The sequence below is a fragment of the Siphateles boraxobius genome, unplaced genomic scaffold (assembly GCF_051911475.1).
Source record: "Siphateles boraxobius isolate OS27281-9 unplaced genomic scaffold, OSU_SipBor_1 18, whole genome shotgun sequence".
NCBI lineage: Eukaryota > Metazoa > Chordata > Actinopteri > Cypriniformes > Leuciscidae > Siphateles > Siphateles boraxobius.
The window spans coordinates 7956001-7976032 of NW_027508788.1; the positions used below are offsets into that span (position 1 = coordinate 7956001).

At 40.8% G+C, this 20032-nt stretch overlaps 1 protein-coding gene across 4 annotated transcripts in view; it reads right to left on the reverse strand.

Annotated features, from left to right (window-relative positions):
• The window catches only part of igsf9bb (immunoglobulin superfamily, member 9Bb), a 143844-nt gene that overhangs the window by 77508 nt on the left and 46304 nt on the right, over window positions 1-20032 (reverse strand). The window lies entirely within an intron of this gene.

The window sequence follows — 20032 nt, forward strand, 5'->3', positions numbered from 1 at the left end:
CCTGGAATAGAGCTGTTGAATTTGCCAAACGATCACCTGCTCACCCTCTGTGCGTGCACACACACACCTTTTGTCTTTGACGCTGCATAATAATCCCTCCGATAATTCCAAGGCTTTGAGGCAAGATGACATCATCTCCTTTGCAATGAGCGCGCGTGTCAGCCGGTGATAAAATCACTAGCACTTATCACAGGCACAGATTGTGAAAAGAATTCAGCTATAATAAGGCTCTGTGCTTACACCGGCCACACAGGCAGATGTTTTGGCACACACACACACTAACAACACACGCATTGCACCAGTGAGAGCTAATTGGCAGGAGAAGCATGGAGAGAGGGGGCTGCGTGGAGCTCGTCCCACAGGAACATCTTCATCCTGCTCATCTTCCTCTCAAGATCCAGTACTGAGCCGAGCATCTGTGTGAATGCTGCTTGCTGGATTAGACCTCATCAGATCACACGGCCTATTTAGACTCATGCAAATGTGCGTGAACTACACCAGCTGCACAGTTCTTTCCCAGAACAAGCCACAATGTTAATGAATGAATAAATAAATAGATTTGAGCAAACTACCCAATGTAACACTGAATTGATCTGGTTTTAAAATACATGCTATAGACATGCTGTCATGTGTATGTTCTGTTTTGGTTAAGTTCTAGTTCCTGTACCTGTTTCATGTGTTCCCATTTTCCCACCACTAGTTAGTTTCCTTGATTACCGATTGTCACGCACCTGTTTCAGTTTCTGTTGATAGCCTCCCTTGTGAATTTAAGGCCCAGTCCGAATTCGCATCCTATCCGTCCTAAATAGTATTCGTAAATAGAATTAGTACGTCCCAAATCGTAGTATGTCGAAATGAGTGTTCCAAAGATACCCGGATGGTCTACTATTTCCGGTCAGAATCCGAAGTGCAGATCGATGCACACTCTAACGGCTAATATTGCCCACAACCCATTGCGTGTTCCCAACCCATCGCTTTCACGCACGCCAAGGGAGCATGTGAAACCCGAGGGAGCGGTTTGAGCAGACCAATCACAGCGCTTGCGTCCGCGTAGAATTGACGCGTTGTTACATTTTTGGAGAGGTGCACGTCAGGGTACGCCGAAGGGTACGCGCGCTACGGACAGCCTACGGCGTAGCGACGGCGTAAGTTCGACGCAGAAGTATAAATTGGGGTTAAGTAGGCGAATTGGGACTGGGCCTAAGCCTTCAGTTCTCACAGTTCTTTGTTTGTCCTGCATGTAATCTACTGCTCCACACTCTAGTCTGGTAGGTGGTGGTAATGCACCTCTAAAGATGGTTGGCAACCGCCAATCAAATCAGAAGTTGTTCTTTGTTTGCAGTTGATTGTTTTTTTTGTTGTTGTTTTTTCTGTTTCCTGAGTGTTGTGTTGTTATTAAAGACTGTTATTGCTGGATACTCCTCTGTTGTGTGATTTATTACAACCACCTGCGAGAACCAAAAGAAAAGAAAGAATTTTTATGGCAAATTTCTGGGATCAACGCTCTGTGTGAAAGGGGCTATATACATTCTGCCAGAGCCCACCGCAAGTACAGAGTCCGAGCCTCGAGGACCTCGATGCAAGAGCCGACACCTGAGCACAACAGCTGTGCTTCGTCCCTTCACCCCTCTGGCTTCGTCAGTCCCACCAGCTACGCCTCAGTCCTCCTGCACCCTGGTTCAACCTCGACCGCTTATCACCACGTCTCCGCCTTGGCCACTAGGACCTACGGTGTCGTCTGGCTCCTCCCCCCATCGGTTTCGCCGTGGGCCATTGTCCTGACTTCTGGCTGTGCTCGGGGTCTTCAGCTGTCTCCTCCATCCATCTCTCCTCCCAGGATCATCCCTCCCCCACTCCCGTATGGACTGTTCTGCCTGCCCCTCCTTGGTTACATCTCTCCCCAGCTCCAAGTCATTCCCCTTAACCCCCTCCTTTCCTCCTCTGTTGAACTGTTTTATACGGTGCAAGGATGTACCTTTGCACCGGGGGACTATTGTCATGTGTATCTTCTTCTGTTTTGGTTTGGTTCTTGTACCTGTTTCCTTTGTTCCCATTTTCCCACCACTAGTTAGATTCCTAGCTTACTGATTGTTACGCACCTGTTTCTGTTGACTAAAATCCCTTGTGTATTTAAGCCTTCAGTTTTCACGGTTCTTTGTTCAGTGTTGATTGTCATTTGATTTTACGTGGTTGTTTGTTTTTAGAACAGAGTGTTCTAAAATGTTATTAAAGTCTGTTCTTGCTTGATTCTCCCAAGTCATGTGACTTACTACAACAACATGCCAGAACATGACACATTCAACCTTCACAGAAAGCTGATTTTAATTTAGGGGATGTTGCTGCTGTCAAAGTCACATGATCTACTCAAGTGAATCAATGAAGACATTCAATAAGGATTTCACTTCATTATTACATATTTCATACAAATGGAAACAAACAGACTCTGACAGATCCGTACAGTTAGATCATACTGCTCACAGGTTCCTTAAAGACATATTCAAGCTGCTGATTTTTTTTTTTTTTTTTTTTAAATAGAGATCAAGATTCTCCCACATTTCAGAATAGACAACTAGACAAAATAACATGTCATTTACTAGAGGTTATTACAATTACAAAAATATTTAATTCAATTTTTTTAATGAATGAATGACTCAATAACTCATAAAGAATAAAGACTTCACATTTGTTCATTAATGGATGAATTAGCAGTTTTGAACAAGTCTCTTGAATAAACAATTCATTTACAAATAAATGTTTTTAACAGTCACTTCTGTCCTTTAGCATAATGATGTAATTGATACAAAGTTACTTTTGAAAGATGATTTCTTGTATTTTTATCACTACCATAGACATCAGTGATTATATCCGAACAATAAACTTTTATCCCAGTACTTCTGTGATAATTGGAATTATTGTAGCATAAATGATTATATGTGTGGTTGAAAAGACTGTTTGTGATGCTGTTTCATATAGGCTATATAGATAACTGCATGATAACTGCTCTCTCTGGCTTAGCAGAAGTGCCACCGCAGATTTAAATGTTGATTGTTGATTGTTTGCTGTAATCGTACTTGACAAAGCTTTAAGAGACATAGCTGAATCATTGTCATTTAGAAATAAGATTGTGTGGGTGTTCGAATCGAGATCGCAATCTTTTAACGATTAATCATGCAGCTCTATAACACTGGTAAATAAAGTGTGTTTCCAGATCCCTCTGTATGACTGTATGGATCATTTCTAATATTTAACAAAAGAAACACACTTGAACAAAGCATCCAATTGTAATGGCTCAGACGAATGTAGCTTCTTTGTTAATGATGGAAGATAAGAGGCAATTCAAAGAGCAAATTATAGCTGCGGCAAAGTGCTTTTCCACAAAATGAACATTTATTTTTTATATTTGGGAGGTTACGCTGATGTGAATGTAACTAAATTGCAAGTCCAGTCCCACATGGAGGCCATTGGTGAGCAAAACCTATTTTCTTATCTCTCAGACACTCTTGTTTGCAGATTAAATGTAAGCCGATGCATACTGAGAAGAAGGGAAGCCATACCAGAGGCTGAAAGAGCGAACTGAAAGCCTGGTAGACAAGGGGGCATTTCAACAGAACCCAAAGAGAATAGTAACAAAATAAAGAGCATCACTGCTCTTTATCCAAGACTAAAACCAGCCCTGCTGTTCCTGCTAAAACAAGCACTGATTCAATTAGCCCAGAATGAGAATTGAACCTCACTTCCTGTTTCTCTGTCTCTGTCTGTTACTTCCTTCCATGTCAAATGTCGGAAGTAGCTCACCTCACGTGTTGTGTTTTCACATCTGCAATTAGCTGTGAGAAGTCTGTTTCCTTTTAGTGAATCAGTTTGTTAATTTAAATACATGATTCACTGTTCAAATAAAGTCAAAGTAAAGTAAAACAAATAGTAATATACTGATCTTCATCAGTAGTGATTTACTCAGTTATGTACAGTAAATTAGTGTCTACTTTCTAGTTTTAATAGCTGTAAATATTGTAAAATGATACCTAGTTTTTTCTTCTTTCCCTCAAAATAATATTATTAGGCAAAAAATAGCTTGGCAGATAGAGATGCACCGATTACAATGTTTTAGGCCGATTCCGATTATCCATTGAGTTTGACCTACCGATATCGATTTTAGACGATTCCGATTTCATTTTTTCGAACCACTTCACAGAACACACAAATATTTATTTTCTCTCTTTTCTTTAATAGAACATTTTTTGAACAGTACTCGCTATAAAATAGAACTACATACTCATGGTGTGGGAAATTCACACACATCTAAAGTGCAGTATTATGGAAGAACCATTTCCTTCTTTTCACAACCAATATCCAACAAAAAAAAAGTGTTAATTTCAAAAAGAATATTCATTTTCTTTTCTGACATAGCCTACTCCAGTTCTTGTTAAAACACACCAGACATGCAAATTCTGTGCATTTTGGGCACTTTTTTTGCTGATGTTGCGCGATGCTAATCATGCGGCGCCAGAGTGCATTTGACCGGCATAAATTCGGCATGTCAGACTGAACGGCCGGTCGCCGGTCATGGCCGATCACGTGAAAATCGGCCAATTCCAGTCACCAGGCGATCAATTGGTGCATCTCTATTCGCAGACACTCTTACTGTCAAGGAATGGGTAGATTCAAGATGCGAGGACTCAAGTGCAGAAACAAATAGGTATATTTATTAAACAAACAAACAAACAATCAAACAAAACTCTCCCGTGGGGGAAAACGAGAACAATAACAGGCAGGATCAGGAAACAAAAGGAACAAGGACAACTTGGACAACGAACCCAGCACAGGACTGCAAACACAGGGGAACTAAATAGGGAAACAAACATACAAGCTGTGTCCCAATGTGAAGGCTGCATCCTCCGAAGGACCCAGCCTACCAAGCCTTCGAAGGACGCTCCGCATGTAGCCTTCGTATGATTCCCGAATTGCGCATCTAGGTGTTCCCGATTACCGCTCCTGGCGCCAAGCAACGGTGCGAGAGTAGCCTACGGCTGCCATCCTGATAAATCATTTCATATAACTGAATAAACAGTATTTTGTTTATATTTTACTGGAGGACATGGTGAGGATGTTTCAGTCATGTATTTTCGGCTTTAATAGCCGGATCATGGCCAGAGGTTTTCTGCGTCCCAATTACGAAGCTGCTTCCTGAATTGCCAGATTACACTTTATACTGTTCAAGTATTGGTTGTTAACTTACGTAAATAGTGTAATGAAAAGAAAAGAAAACATATATGGGCATATGGTTAAAAGGTTCACTTATATCTTACCTTGATGCGATTTTGTAGGATAGTGTATTCATTTTATTATGTAGCATAAATGGACAATATAAATGATGAATATGAATATGGTATATATTTAAACCCCGTATTATGGAGGGAAAAAAACTCCATCTGTGGGAAAAAACAAAACAATCCGTGGCGACGGTTATCCAATCCGTCCCTTCAGTTTATAAACTGTACTCACAATATTTTTTATGTGTAAATAAAAATACACAATTTTATTGGTGTAAACTCACAATAACAAGAAAACTTTGTGCTTTTGTAAAATAAAATAAAAAATCAGGCGCGCTTTCATGATCTCCGTGAACTGGAGCGCGTCTCAAAAATTAACTAAAACAAAATATGGCCTGCCTATACAAAGCTTGAAATGTCCACTTTTAAACAAACAAATTCGAATCTAATTTCCAGGTTCTAATTTGGCCTTAGAAAACCAGTAATATCGATTCGATTTTACTTATTAATATCAATTTGTGAATATTTCAAATATTTAATAAAGGGGAAAAAGTCATAAACAAAAATCTGAAAATACGTCAATGTTTTTTTTTTTTTTGCGCAGCATTTGGTGTGTAAGGCTATAGTTCAAATTCAAATTTTGGTTTTCAACCTTGCGTTTTAAAAATAGCCTAACAACCGTTCATTTTTTCGTTTTTCAATTACGGGTTAAAAAAAGAAAAACGAATGGACGCAAAATTACACGGACCTTATAGCCTATTATTAATATAATTATAAATATTTCAAATAATGTAGGCTATTTGTAGAAAAAGTTAGTGTTGGGTCCGTGTACTTTTGCGTCCATTCGTTTTTGCACGCGAATGATGTGTTATTATTTTCTGGAATAATAACAATTATTTTAACAATTATTAACAATTATAAATAATAATTATTTTTCTACCAGAAATGATAGAGTAGCCTATTTTAAGTTGTTTCACTGTTGATAGAAAAATGCAAGTGTCCGTGCCCGCGCGCCTCCACACTCAACACAAACACTTGGATATGCTCAAAATCTTGTTTATTTATGATAATCTTAGCCCTGTATTATTATTGTCTAACCTGTATTATGACTGACATTTGACAAATTGCTTTGTTCCTTTTTTTGATAAAAGCAGCTTCTAAATGTTCCTTTTTTTGATAAAAGCAGCTTCTAAATGTTCCTTTTTTTGATAAAAGCAGCTTCTAAATATGTAGCCTCAATGTAGCCTAGGCCTACTAATAATAATAATGATAATTAGTATTATTATTATTTGTGTTTATAATTATAACTATAAATGAGTTCACTGAAGACAGTAGGCTAATATGTTAATCATAAAATAATGTATTAATGTTTTATTTTTATATAATAAAACCTAACCTTGTATTTGTGTTATATTTCTTTTTCATATGTGAAGTCTTTTTTTGCTTATTCTATTATACTTTTTAGCTTAAAGCTTTAGTAAAGAGTAAAGCTTTTTAGCTTTAAACTTTTTGGGGGGGAGCTTTAGAAAATTGAATAAATTATCCATGTAAAAAAATGAAGTTTAAACACAGTGCAAAGCATCCCTCATAAACAGGTGGACTGGTTGAATCATCGTGGGCACGATTTGTTAAACCGAGGGAACAGTTTAAGAATTTGTGAGTACAGTTTATAAACTGAGGGGATGGACTGCACAACCGTCGCCACGGATTGTTTTTTTCCCCCACAGGAGACTTTCTGTGCTCCGTACTACGGGAATATAAAACCCAGTTGAATATAAAAAAGTGCAGTTAAAATGTTACTCCCGCTCGTCATCGGTAGCTGTCACAGTTGCTAGGCGACAAGAACAATCATCCGTCATTTTTTAAAATAAAAGTGCTGTCGTCACCGGCGCGCAATGACTTATGGGGCAGGATCGGGGAGGATAGACCGAGAAGGATCCATTTATGTATCCTTACTTTCACGGGGAAACGAAGGGTGCATTTGGCGCCGCTTTTGAATCAGGGTAGCCTTCGTCGCGCCGCGATGACGCAACCGGCCTTTGAATACGGCCTTTGAAGGATGCGAAATTGAATTGGGACAGCCTTCATCTTGCCGCGGTGACGCAATTGGCCTTCAAATGCGGCTTTCGAAGATGCAGCCTTTGAATTGGGACATCCTTCGTCGCGCCGCTGTGACGCAATCGCCCTTCAAATGCGGCCAATCAACCTTCAAATACGGCCTTCGAAGGACGCAGCCTTCACATTGGGACACAGCTACAATAAGAGGTTAAGAAGGCAGGCAGGTGGTGGGACAAATTAATCAATAATGAGATAACAAGATGGGCGGGGCTAGACAATTGACAGGAGAGCATGGCACAAGGAAATACATGACTAGCCATGTGCTCACAACAGACCAGACTAAACACAAACACATGACAAACCTAGAGTGTCAGAACTCTGTCACCAAACCAAGATATAAACCAGACAGAAGTGACAGAACCCTGACACTTACTGTATATATAGACACGACTAATTGAGCAAACCACTCCATTTGTGAACTCTATTCAGGTTTATCTTTATTTATTCAGGATTTAAGTAGAGTAAAATTCATAAAGTGAATAATATGTTGGACAGCAATTTATAAAAAAAAAATATAAAAAAACCTTGCTGACGTCGCAGAACGCCAAAAAAGAAGTGAGCTTGAGGTAGTGATTTGTAATATGAAACTTCAGGGGAAAATTTCACTGTTCACAGTTCCGATTGTGTGTTTATGTGATGATGGTGCAACTGTGAAACCTGCTACAACATGAAAGAAATCAGCAGAATGGAGCCATTGAGAAGTATAAAGGCAGATGGAGTGATACCCAAAGCTAATTAAGCACAAACATAAAAGCTAAAACCAGCCTCCCAGACCGCTATTCTGAAACACTAATCATAATGTGAAAATCCTCTTTATCTCACGCTGATGGAGATCTGAAAGATGATCCAAAAAGCTCTAGAAAACTACTGGCCCCCAGATTCTGTACTGACTTCACACATGCACAAGAGAATGACTCATGCAGATTTCAGACTTTAATTCTCCTTTTCCATATTACAGACATATATAATCACCTTACACACTTTGATCTGCTTACACATGTAATCCTCGGTTTTTGTCCTCCTCTGTGTTATCTTGTGTGTATGTTGTCCATGATGTATAGCATATGGCTAATTGTGCAACAGCATTCCAGGGTAATTCAACATGCACAGCATGCTGTAACACATTAATTATCAGCTAATATTACAGATTTTTTTATAATCTGTTTTGGGTGATTTCAGATATTTAATTATGTATGCTCATCCACAACTTTTACATTTAGATGCCATCATCTAATGTTCACTTAAAGTTTTTATTTTATTTTTATTTTATATACAATACTGTTGAATGTAAACTTTAGCAAATCTCAAAATGAATGTCCATTCACAATACTGTATGTTGTGACGGCAAAATTCTGTGATTTTAACTTTTGGTGTATTTATACAAAATAGAGTAGAATTATAATGTGTCCATTTGTCAATTATCGATGATAACATACTATATATATATATATATATATATATATATATATATATATATGTTTGTTGCAATACTATAATATATAACTAAATATAACTATTTAATAACTAAAATATAATATGTATATATATTTTCCTTTATCTGCATATTTTAGTCTTCATATTACGTTCACTTTAAGTTTTAGTCATTTTGTTTGTTTGTGCTTTTGTCATTGTACTATTTTTTTTTTTAATTTTGAATAATTTAAGTACTTAAGTACTCTTAAACTTATGCTATTTCAGTTAGTTGCCAGAGCAACAGTTGTAACTTATAATCTTTTTCATCTAATATTTCAGCTTAACTTCAATTAATAAAAAAACTTTTTAATAGGTTACTTTTAGTTAACTAACAACACTGCCAAGTGAAACTGAAACATCAAAATTTGAACCAATAAACCATATGGTACTTGATGTCCAATGTAAAATCTGGATCTTGAAGCACAACTGCCATTCCATGTAAATCCTGCAGCAGTTGCTGGTGTCTGCTCTTAATTAGTGAAATTATCAATAGCTTAAAAGTCAGCAAATCGATAAAAAGGCCTGAAGTTCAGCCATAAAATATTCACTCACAGACATGCAACACATTTTTCAATGCAATAAGTGAATAGCTGGAATAAGGGCAGGAATTCATTATTAGTAAGTGTAGTGCACTATGGCATCATTCTTACCACTTTGGCACCCAAGGGGCTGGCATGTTGTCAGCTTCATTTACACCCAATGAAAACACACCAAGGGCCATCCCTCAACTATTCAAAACTGAACAACCAGGCCCGTCTGTTTCCTGTAGCTAAACCCACACTTTCCATTCCCATTAACAAACCAACAAACATGCTGCAGGTCAACAGACTGTGACAATCAGAGCTGCAAATATCAGTTGTGCCAGTTCTAGAATCCTGTGCCTACCGTTGCGCTATCGTTTAAAAGTCTTCATCTCATGCCATGATACCATCTGCAATGTTTCTGAAGCATATGGCTTTGCATTGCAGAGTTTTCAGAAACCACATGAGATTGTGAGGCCATCAGGACCACGGATAGCTCCTTGGCCCACACGCATCAGCCGCACGGACAGCTCCCTAACTCAACCCTGTAGTGACTGCTACAGGGTCAATTTGACTCGCATACCTGATAAGGACACAATTAGAATGGCAGCATAAGAAGCCGGATTGTTTGGCTCCGTGGCTTTATCTGGGTTCATGCCCTATCCGAAGAGGCTTCATTCACTTAACAAGCTTTATGGAAAAGAAGATTTGTAATGGCATTATCAAAATTGCAGCACATATAAGCCGATTGATATGTAATGGTGCTTTTTTAAAACTATAACTTCTACGCTGTGGATGAATTGACCAGGATGAGGAAGTAAAAGCCTTTTATGTCACAATTCTCTAAACCAACAATGCACACTCTTATTTAAACACAATGATGTATAGCAGGCTATTAGAACCTGTTTAAAATGACAATAACTTCATCTTTCCGGCTGAAGATAAGTGTCAGAAGTGTTAAAAATGTAATGTAATGTAAATGTAAATATTAATCTGAATAAACTATTCTATCGCTAATTAATATAGTTTATTAGCCTAACTTTAGATGGGTAATTTGACATGCTATATTCAAACTTTTTAAACTGCACTTTGCACATTTGTTTATAATTATTATGCATGCAGTTTTGAATGTTGGGCTCATATTTATTGAGACAATATTTAATATAAAATTTAAATATAACATTTAAAAATCTAAATAAAAACAGTAAATAAATAGATACATACAGTCAGACCTGTTAAAACGGAGTAGAAGTCAAAAAGTTTGTGTTTTTTTTAATGTGAACAACCTAAGAAATAGAATAATCCTTAAAATGTTCAAATGTACACTACAAACCTCAGATATTTAGGTGAGTCTGTGGATCTTTTGGCTCGATTGTATTCACAGTAAGTCATATGTCAACACCAATCATACAATGTCAAAGCATTAGAGCAGAAATGCAGTACAATTTTTGTACTGCCCAGAGACTAAGCGGGTATCCCATTAAATCCCAGCAGGATTAGTGTTAGCTCACAGTCTATTTGGAATAGATTTAACCGAATGCTCTCCTCTCTAACCCTGCCATAAGGATCTGAGTATTAAAACAGACAAGATGCTCTCGACAACCGAACAACAACTCTCACCTTGTCACCAGGACGTGACCTAGCTTCTTATAGAAGTTAACTGTTAACTGTATATTACCAATCACAACAGGGGTGATTATTGAAATACACACAGATAAATGGTGTGTCCTCCCTGTCAACTGATGGGGGCGGGGACTGTACTAATTATGTCCAATCAAAACACACAGAGGCTGTGCATAAAAGCATGTGAGGTGTGTCAGTTCAGGGGAGACAGGCAGCCACTAATCACAGAATATGCCTCATAAAAGAGTCATTAAAATGTACTTGATGGATTTAAAAACAACAACAACTAACCTTAGTAACCATCTAGAACTTTCCAATCAACAACATAATAACTTTCTAAAAACTTAGTAACCACATAGCAGTAATTCACATGCATTGTAGTAGCATATTTTACATAGGGAAGAATCAATTAAACATTAACTTCTGAAAACGTCTCAGGTTACGTATGTAACCCTGGTTCCCTGAGAGGGAACGAGACGCTGCGTTGAGACGCGGTGGGAACGTTCTGCGTGATTGCGTCGTGAAGCACATGTATAATCAGTCCAATGGAAGAGCTAGACGTCATAGGCGGGTGACGTCATAGACCAGGAAGCTATAAAGCACACCTGAAAACAGACCGCGGCAGCTTCTGAAAAAGCCTGAAGCAAGTCGATTAGGGCATGCAGGAAGTAGGGCAGGAAAACACAGCGTCTCGTTCCCTCTCAGGGAACCAGGGTTACATACGTAACCTGAGACGTTCCCTTTCAAGGGAACTCGAGCTGCATTGAGACGCGGTGGGAGCCCCATACCCACTACGCCATAAAGACAAATGCCCGTTCTGTGTGAAGTCCTTGCGCACACTAAGAAGCAAGCAACCTAGCCCCAGGAGTGGAGAGGTGTAAGTCATAAAATCTGACAATGTATGTGGTGAGGACCAGCCTGCCGCATTACAAATGTCCTGAAGGGGAACACCCGAAATTAAAGCCTAGAGGCAGCCATACTCCTGTAGAATGGGCCTGAACAGCCATAGGTGAAGGCTGTCCGGCCGCTTCATGAGCAAGTGAGATAGCCTCAACTACCCACTTGCTCATCATCTGTTTAGATGCCGGGCAACCTATCTTAGGTGACCCGAAGCAGACAAATAATTGTTCTGATATACGCCACTGAGCAGCTCTGTGGACATGCGCATCCAAAGCCCGGACAGGGCGTAACAGATTAAGTTTTTCCTGATCTGGGGTATTAAAGGTGGAGGACAGAAGGCCTGCTGCACATTTATGACCCGCACATTTGTGACCCGTCACAGAAACCAGGGACACAAGTCGGCAGCACAACTTTCGAGCAAAATGAGAAAGAAGAGTTTTTTTTCAAATTTGGTGAATTTCATTTTTTTGCAGAATCTGTTAATTGAAATCACGAAGAAGCCTCTCCATTTTTGAGATAGCAGTATTGGTATATTTAAAAGCTAACATTTTGAGGTTGAAATCGGCTTGTTTTCGGAGATTCTAGCATGCAGTAGGGGCGTGGCGTGTCATTGTCTGTGTGTATATCCATACTGAATAACCCGACGCTTTTGCCCCCGCCCTCCAAGTGAACCGCATGGCTACTTATTATGCTGTGCTCTGGCCGGCTCTATCTGATATCAAAATTCAATGAAGATGGATACAGCAAAGATTGTCGCAGACGAGCTGAACCGTCTGGCAGTTACACCGAAAATGTTTTCGCCGCACTTCGTGGGCTCGGGAAACTGAACCGGAGGTATTGGCGCGGCGCGCACGCCCTCAGTGCTTGAATACGGCGGCTCGGCTCACTGACAGCGGTGGCTGGCTGTTTCTTACTGACGTCCCGATTGCTTTGAATGGGGAACGTTTTGTGAACAGGGAACAGAGTTAATGGACTGGCAACAATCTCCATAGAACATGAACTGGCACAGAGAATCGAAATAGAGGATGCAGTTAAGACCTTTGCTGCGATGAAGGCCTGCCGTGCGTGTTTCTGGAATGTAAGTTAAGCTTCATTTGCTCTTTAGTCGTTATTTAAGATGCTGAACCTGCTGATGATATAATGTGCTTGCGGACATTTCATTTGTGTGTGTTTACGCACATAAGAAAGTGGTGTAAAGAGATTTGCAACCGTAATTTGAGGAGGTGAAATTTGATTATTTGGAAAATTCCTGTCATGACTGCTTAAAGAAAAATGCCAGCAGGCATTTGCCTCCTGCATAAACTTTAATATTGTTGACATTTTGGGCACGTGAGCGTTGCGCACTATTTGCGTTATATGTAGGCCTATGCTTATTGGTCTCTGTGTGTTGTTGCTGGTTTTGCGTTATATGTATATGGCATATTGGTCTTTGTGTGTTGTTGCTGGTTTTGCGTTATATGTATATGGCATATTGGTCTTTGTGTGTTGTTGCTGGTTTTGTGTTATATGTATTTGGCATATTGGTCTTTGTGTGTTGTTGCTGGTTTTGCGTTATATGTAGGCTATATGGCATATTGGTCTTTGTGTGTTGTTGCTGGTACGTTGCAAATAGAGGGGCAGCACAATTGTTTTTCGCCTAGTGCGGCAGAAGTGCACTCATTCGAAGTGCAAAAAAGCTGTAAAGCACAGGGGGGAGCTTTACAGGGGGTATGGCTTATCTAAATGAGATGTAAATGAGCCCTATTGTCACCCCAGCAACAGAGACAGGTGAGAACTGCACAATCTTTAGAGGTCGTTTTCTCATCTTTGAGCTTTTTTAAGTGCTTCTTAAGTGCCTACTTTAAAATGGCCACAACTTCTCCAAATATTATCAGATTTCCACATGTTACACATCGTTGGGAAGCTTGGAGATTACACTTTCAGAATCTATGAATAACTCAAAATGCCCCAGAACCGACTTGTGTCCCTAGTTGCCATGAGCCCCAGCCAAAGACCTTTCACCGAGCGGCCACTCATGACCGCCCCCCATCCTGTGAGGGAAGCATCCGTCGATAGCGTGACGCGTCGACAAGAAGCCCCCAGGACTGGGCACTGGGCGAGGAACCAAGGTTTCTTCCACATGACCGAGGCACGAAGCCATAGCCGGGTGACCTTGATCATGCGAAAACGGATTTCCCCTCGGAGAAAACCCCTTGGTCCCGAGCCACCACTGCAGGGGTCTCATGTACAGAAGGCCAAAAGTAACTACGTTGGACGCAACTACCATGAGCCCCAACAGTCTCAGAGACTGTTTTGCAGTGAGTGACTGACCTAGTTTTACATTCTTTACGGCTGTGAGAATCGCAGAAATACGTGCAGGAGGCAGACGTGCTTGCATTGTTGTCGAATCCCATAATACACCTAGAAAAGTGGTCCTCTGAGCTGGGAGGAGTACACTCTTTTTGGTGTTGAGCCGCAACCCCAACCCCCTTATGTGGGACAGAACGACATCTCGATGTTGAACTGCCAAAAGCTCGGACTGAGCTAAAATCAACCAATCGTCGATATAATTTAATACGCGAATGCCCTGGAATCTCAGAGGAGCCAGAGCTGCATCCACGCATATTGTAAAAGGTGCGGGGTGATAACCTAGGCCGAAAGGAAGAACCCGATACTGGTATGCTTCGCCCCTGAAAGCAAACCTCAGGAATCTCCTGTGATGAGGATGGATAGATAAGTAAGCGTCCTTTAAGTCTATTGTGACAAACCAGTCCTCGGACTGAGTCTGTGACACAATCATATTTAGCTTAAGCATTTTTTTGCTTACTTTGAACTTAAGATTCTGAAACCTGCTGTTTAATTGACGCAGGTCTTGAGTAGAACGCAACCCCTCATTCCCTTTTGGAACAATGAAGTAATGGCAGTAAAACCCTGACTGTCTGCCGGGAGGAGGAACCCCTTCTACAGCTCCTTTTGCAGAAGTGTCAGTACTTCCTGCTCAATAACCAAAGCCTGCACGGGGTCCACCACAGTGGGGAGGACCCCTAGAAATCTGGGCGGACAAGAACCGAATTCTGAACCCTTTTCTATAGTGTGCAGGACCCACCGAGAAATATGTGGCAGTAGTTTCCACGCTGCCAGAAATTCTACTAGGGGAACCAGTCTCTCAAGACTGGCCTCTGGATTTGGTTGAACAGTCACTACGGTGCCCTGAAGTGGCGAACCGGCAGGGAACAACCGAACTGACCGTTCTACGACCCTCCTCGGAGGATCGTATGGGAGCCCTCAGAAGCCTGATAGCCTCGTTTTGACGACAGAACTTCCTGTCTAAGCTTTATTAGAGATGGCGACAGTCCTCAGATCTTGCCTACCTCTAAATAACTTAGTTCCTACGACCCTCCTCGGAGGATCGTATGGGGACGCTGACACCTCAGTGCCCTGAACGGCGAACCGGCAGAGAACAACCGAACTGCCAGCACTGCGACCCTCCTCAGAGAGTCGCACCCCAGAGGGCGCCAAGGAGAAACGATTTCTCAAAACCATCCCTACCCCGGAGGGGACCACCCTTTAGAAGCCTGATAGCCTCGGCGTCAGGGCTTCCTATTTGTCCAAGCTTTTTTAGAGATAAAATAGTCCTCAGATCTTGCATATCTCTAACTGGCTATACTGCTACCGCCACCCAAGTCCCCCTCGATTGTGGAGGACCCAAATGGCGATGCTCGTTTTGCACTCTGTGCTGCGAGGAGCTTAGTAGACCGAGACTGCTCAGCCCAGCAGTCTCAGGAACATTAGGTTGGTGAGGAAGAAACCTCTGGAACGCCGCTGAATGGTTTATTTCTTAGTTTTTTTAAAGCGGAGCGTCCAGAAGAACAGACATAATTTTATCTTATTTTTCTTTATTTTTAAATCAGAAAAACGTATATATTAGGGGTGTCGAAATGAATCGTTTCTACGATGCATCGCGATGCAGACGAGGACGATTCGGTATCGGTTCAGTAATAGACCATAACCGGTTATACTGACGCTTTTCTGAAGTCATTTGTCGCGTGTGTGCTTTGTCGCGGTAGCATACAATGGCAGAGGAGGCGAGACGCGAGTGCGAGTAATTAAAAATGCTCCGAAAACTTTAAAAGCCTACATCTATTCTGGGGACATTTCGGCTCTAATGAACAACCTGGTAAGCACGACCTGGAGAAGACGCACTGTGCGCGCTCATGTCACGCACACATAGAGCTGTTCTAAGTATCCGAACCCGATGGTCAAATTACAATTATTCTGTGTTGTTACGCATGATTATAAATGGATGATCGTTACCTTCAACAGCGGGCTCGGCGACGGTTGATGCGCGCATCTCTACGGTAACATTATACACTGATGAATGAGCGCTGCTTTTAAATGAACATTTCTTTACAACAAAATTGATTTGACCCAATTTCATTTACTAAATGGCATAAACAGGCTTTACTCCCTTGAAACTTAAACTGGAATGTCACTGTTTCTGTCAGTGCGACTTCCCGAACAGGCGAACACGCGCGCGCGCACACACATCACTTTTGGAGTAAAAATTTAAATTGCAGATGCAGTGCACCGCGATGCATCGCGATATCGAATTGAACTGAATCGATGACATGATAATCGTAATCGAACCGAACCGTGAGACCAGTGTAGGTTCACACCCCTAGTATATATAAATAAATATAAATATTTATTTATATATATATATATAAATAAATATATCACTCCGTGGCCACCAGCAGGAAAACAACCGAACTGGCCGTGCTGCGACCCTCCTCAGAGAATCGCCCCCCAGAGGACGCAGAGGAGAAACGATTTCTCGAAACCGTCCCTCCCCAGTATATCTGTTTTTGCACGATGCAATTCTAGAATAGCGTCAGTGCTGACAACCTCACATTCATCCATGTCTTTATAATTCACCCACCAGCGCTGCCTAATAAAATTTTTCTTTCTTTATTTAAGATGGCTGGTGGGTAACGTCGGGGTTAAAAATGATGACGCCGACTCGGAAGAGAGAAAGCTAGCAAGCGTCTCTTTAACCCGAGCAACTGTCATACCATAATACTTAATACCCATAGCTTTACTATAGTTAGACGTTTGGGCATTAAACACATAAAATAGAAACCGGCTTATTCCACGATCTCGACACCTCAGTGAGATACAGAGTTTTTCTGTTTTTAGATATATTTCATCTAATAAACTATTTTTTTCAGTCTCATAATGTTCAGCTGGCCAGAAAATATTTAACTAGCAACAGCACTAGATAAACCTCCTTTTAAAGCTCCTCTTTATACAACAGAGTTATGAGCTGACTTATTTATTCATTTATTGAAAACTCAAACATCTGTCTTTTTCTTAATATCTTTATTTGTTTTGTTCTCTTTTTTTTAAACAAAACACTAACGATGACAATTCCTCGGAACTGGAATCGCCAGCACTGGATCTGGCAGGTGAAAGCTGAGATAGGGCGGGGCCCGTCCCAACCCCCGCTGTCAGATCCGTTTGCGAACCCCAAAATGCGAGTCGCCGCCGTGCATCGGCAACAGCGGGACCCAGGTGGGGAGCGCGAACCGAACCGTCCTCCTCGAAGAACGTCCTCATGGAAGGCTTCTCGCAATGCTCACAGTCAGCCCACTCGAGAACTGACTGTGGCATGCTCCACTCCCAAATAGTACCAGAAAGCTGATGTGTGTCCCCACCCGTTATATAACGTGGGCAGGGAACAACAGGAAGCTGCTTGCTCTCTTTTGCCATAATATATATATATATTTTGCAACTTGACAGACAACAATAAATATGACAAGGACAGAATACACAGATCACTTACTGAAGGCACAGAAGCTGTCGCGGTCTGTTTTCAGGTGTGCTTTATAGCTTCCTGGTCTATGACGTCACCCGCCTATGACATCTAGCTCTTCCATTGGACTGATTATACATGTGCTTCACGACGCAATCACGCAGAGCGTTCCCACCGCGTCTCAACGCAGCTCGAGTTCCCTTGAAAGGGAATCTTAAAATTAAATCATATGGGGAAAAAGTGAAATAGTAAAACTAAACATAACGTTTGCTATTTGGATTTCAACTGGACTTTTGTGCTTTCCCTCTCCAACTTTGCAAGAAGTTTAATCTGAAATCCAAAGGATTAGTGATAACCAGCAGTGAAGTGTAAATCTGCTCTAAGATCACAGAAAAACCAGAAGATCTCCAGTGGTGCTGGAGTTTTCTTTTCTCCCCACACAGATTCAGCACTGAAGAAGAGGAAAGGAAGTTATTTAAAGAGTCAGATACCTACTCTACATATACACAGTGTATATATATATATATATATATATATTGTATATATATAGCTTCAGGAGGCTTTTTTGTGTGAATTATTGGTTTAAACACAAAGATGTACACTCCATTGTGTCGTTCCAACAATCACCTGCATGAGTACTAAACCTTGCTGCATTGATGAACCATTACATCACTTCCTCTCCCCCTCCTTAGCACTTTTGACATGTGACGATACAAACGATACAAGTGAGAGTGTGTGTGTGTGTGTGTGTGTGTGTGTGTGTGTGTGTGTGTGTGTGTGTGTGTGTGTGTGTGTGTGAGAGAGAGAGAGAGAGAGAGAGAGAGAGAGAGAGAGAGAGAGAGAGAGAGAGAGAGAGAGAGCAAAAATATCTCAGGAACTGTAAAACAACAGCTCTGAGGCACATAGCGACAGCAGCTAACATACTGCTTTAATTTCTTTCTTTCACTCATCACGCTATCCGCCCCTAAACGGCCCCACACATGTCAGCACTCCACAAAATACCCTTCAGAAAGCACTTCATCAGCTGGCCCTATGCATATATTAATAGATATATGCTAAAACTAAAATGATTGCGGGTTTTTCTATCTTTGCACAAAAGCCTGCAGAAACAACTCTGAGAGAGTGGTAATTGTTAATGAGGGGTGAAGACCTGCCCATCACACAGATGAGATGCAAACATATTACAGTACACCCTAAAGTACAGTTTAGTCTCCGATTAAACTGTGTAAAAGAGATTGGCGGTGCTCTTGAATATATTCGTGCTTTTCCGAGCCCAGTGCAGAACTAGAAATATCGGTTGTAGTCTCAAAGAAGAAACACTGCTGATATTAGTGTGTTAGTCACACATGACCGCAGGGCACATGGGCACACACAGATCCACATGCAGCTGATAAACTGGCCTGTCAACACTCCAACTTGTGTGCTGAGCTGCTGGATTTAAGACAAGCTACAAAATAAATGGATACACGCACATACACAATGTCATGGAGCGACATCAGCACCACCCTGACACTTGAGAGAGTCAAATAAAATAAATAAAATAAAAAAATAATCAAGTTCATCTCACAGACATGAGCAAGTTACAAAAAAACTTCAATAATACAATTTCAACACTGTCTGTAACTGCAGAGCTGCGTATTTGGATCTGATTTACAGCTGTTGTCTATTGGAAAAGGTTGAGTGTAAATCACACAGCAATGAGCTGGAGATAATGTACTGTAACTGGTCTGGGGATTTGGGTGTCTGCTGCCTAGGCAACGCGACCGAGAAGGCACAGTGACATGATGCGCTCACAGGAAGACTGACACTGTCGTAATCAGGCACGAAGCGGCAAGATTTATTTGTCTGCAGCAATGGCCAATCAGAACAGTGCGTGGAAGGGTTTTCTCTGTTTGAGCGCTTGTCACGCACTCGCAAACCTTGCCCATTTGAACACTTGCAACAAATTATCAAAGCTGTCATTTATTTTAAAGAAAGAAAGCAAAAACAAACTTCTCAAGCAAACCATTATACAGAAAGAAACTTTATTTCACATCTATTTAAAATGACTTTGGGACCCTGAAAATCTATCACAGTTTACCCAAATATTTTAAGCAGCACAACTGCTTTTAACATTTATACTAACAAGAAATGTTTCTTGAGCAGCAAATTAGCATATTAGAAGGATCATGTGACACTGAAGACTTGAATAATGATGCTGAAAATTCAGCTGTCATCACAGGAATAAATTACATTTGAAAATATATTCAAAAAGAAAACAGTTATTCTAAATTTTAATAATATTTTACATTTTAGTGTTTTTACTGTATTTTTGATCAAATGAATGCAGCCTTAGT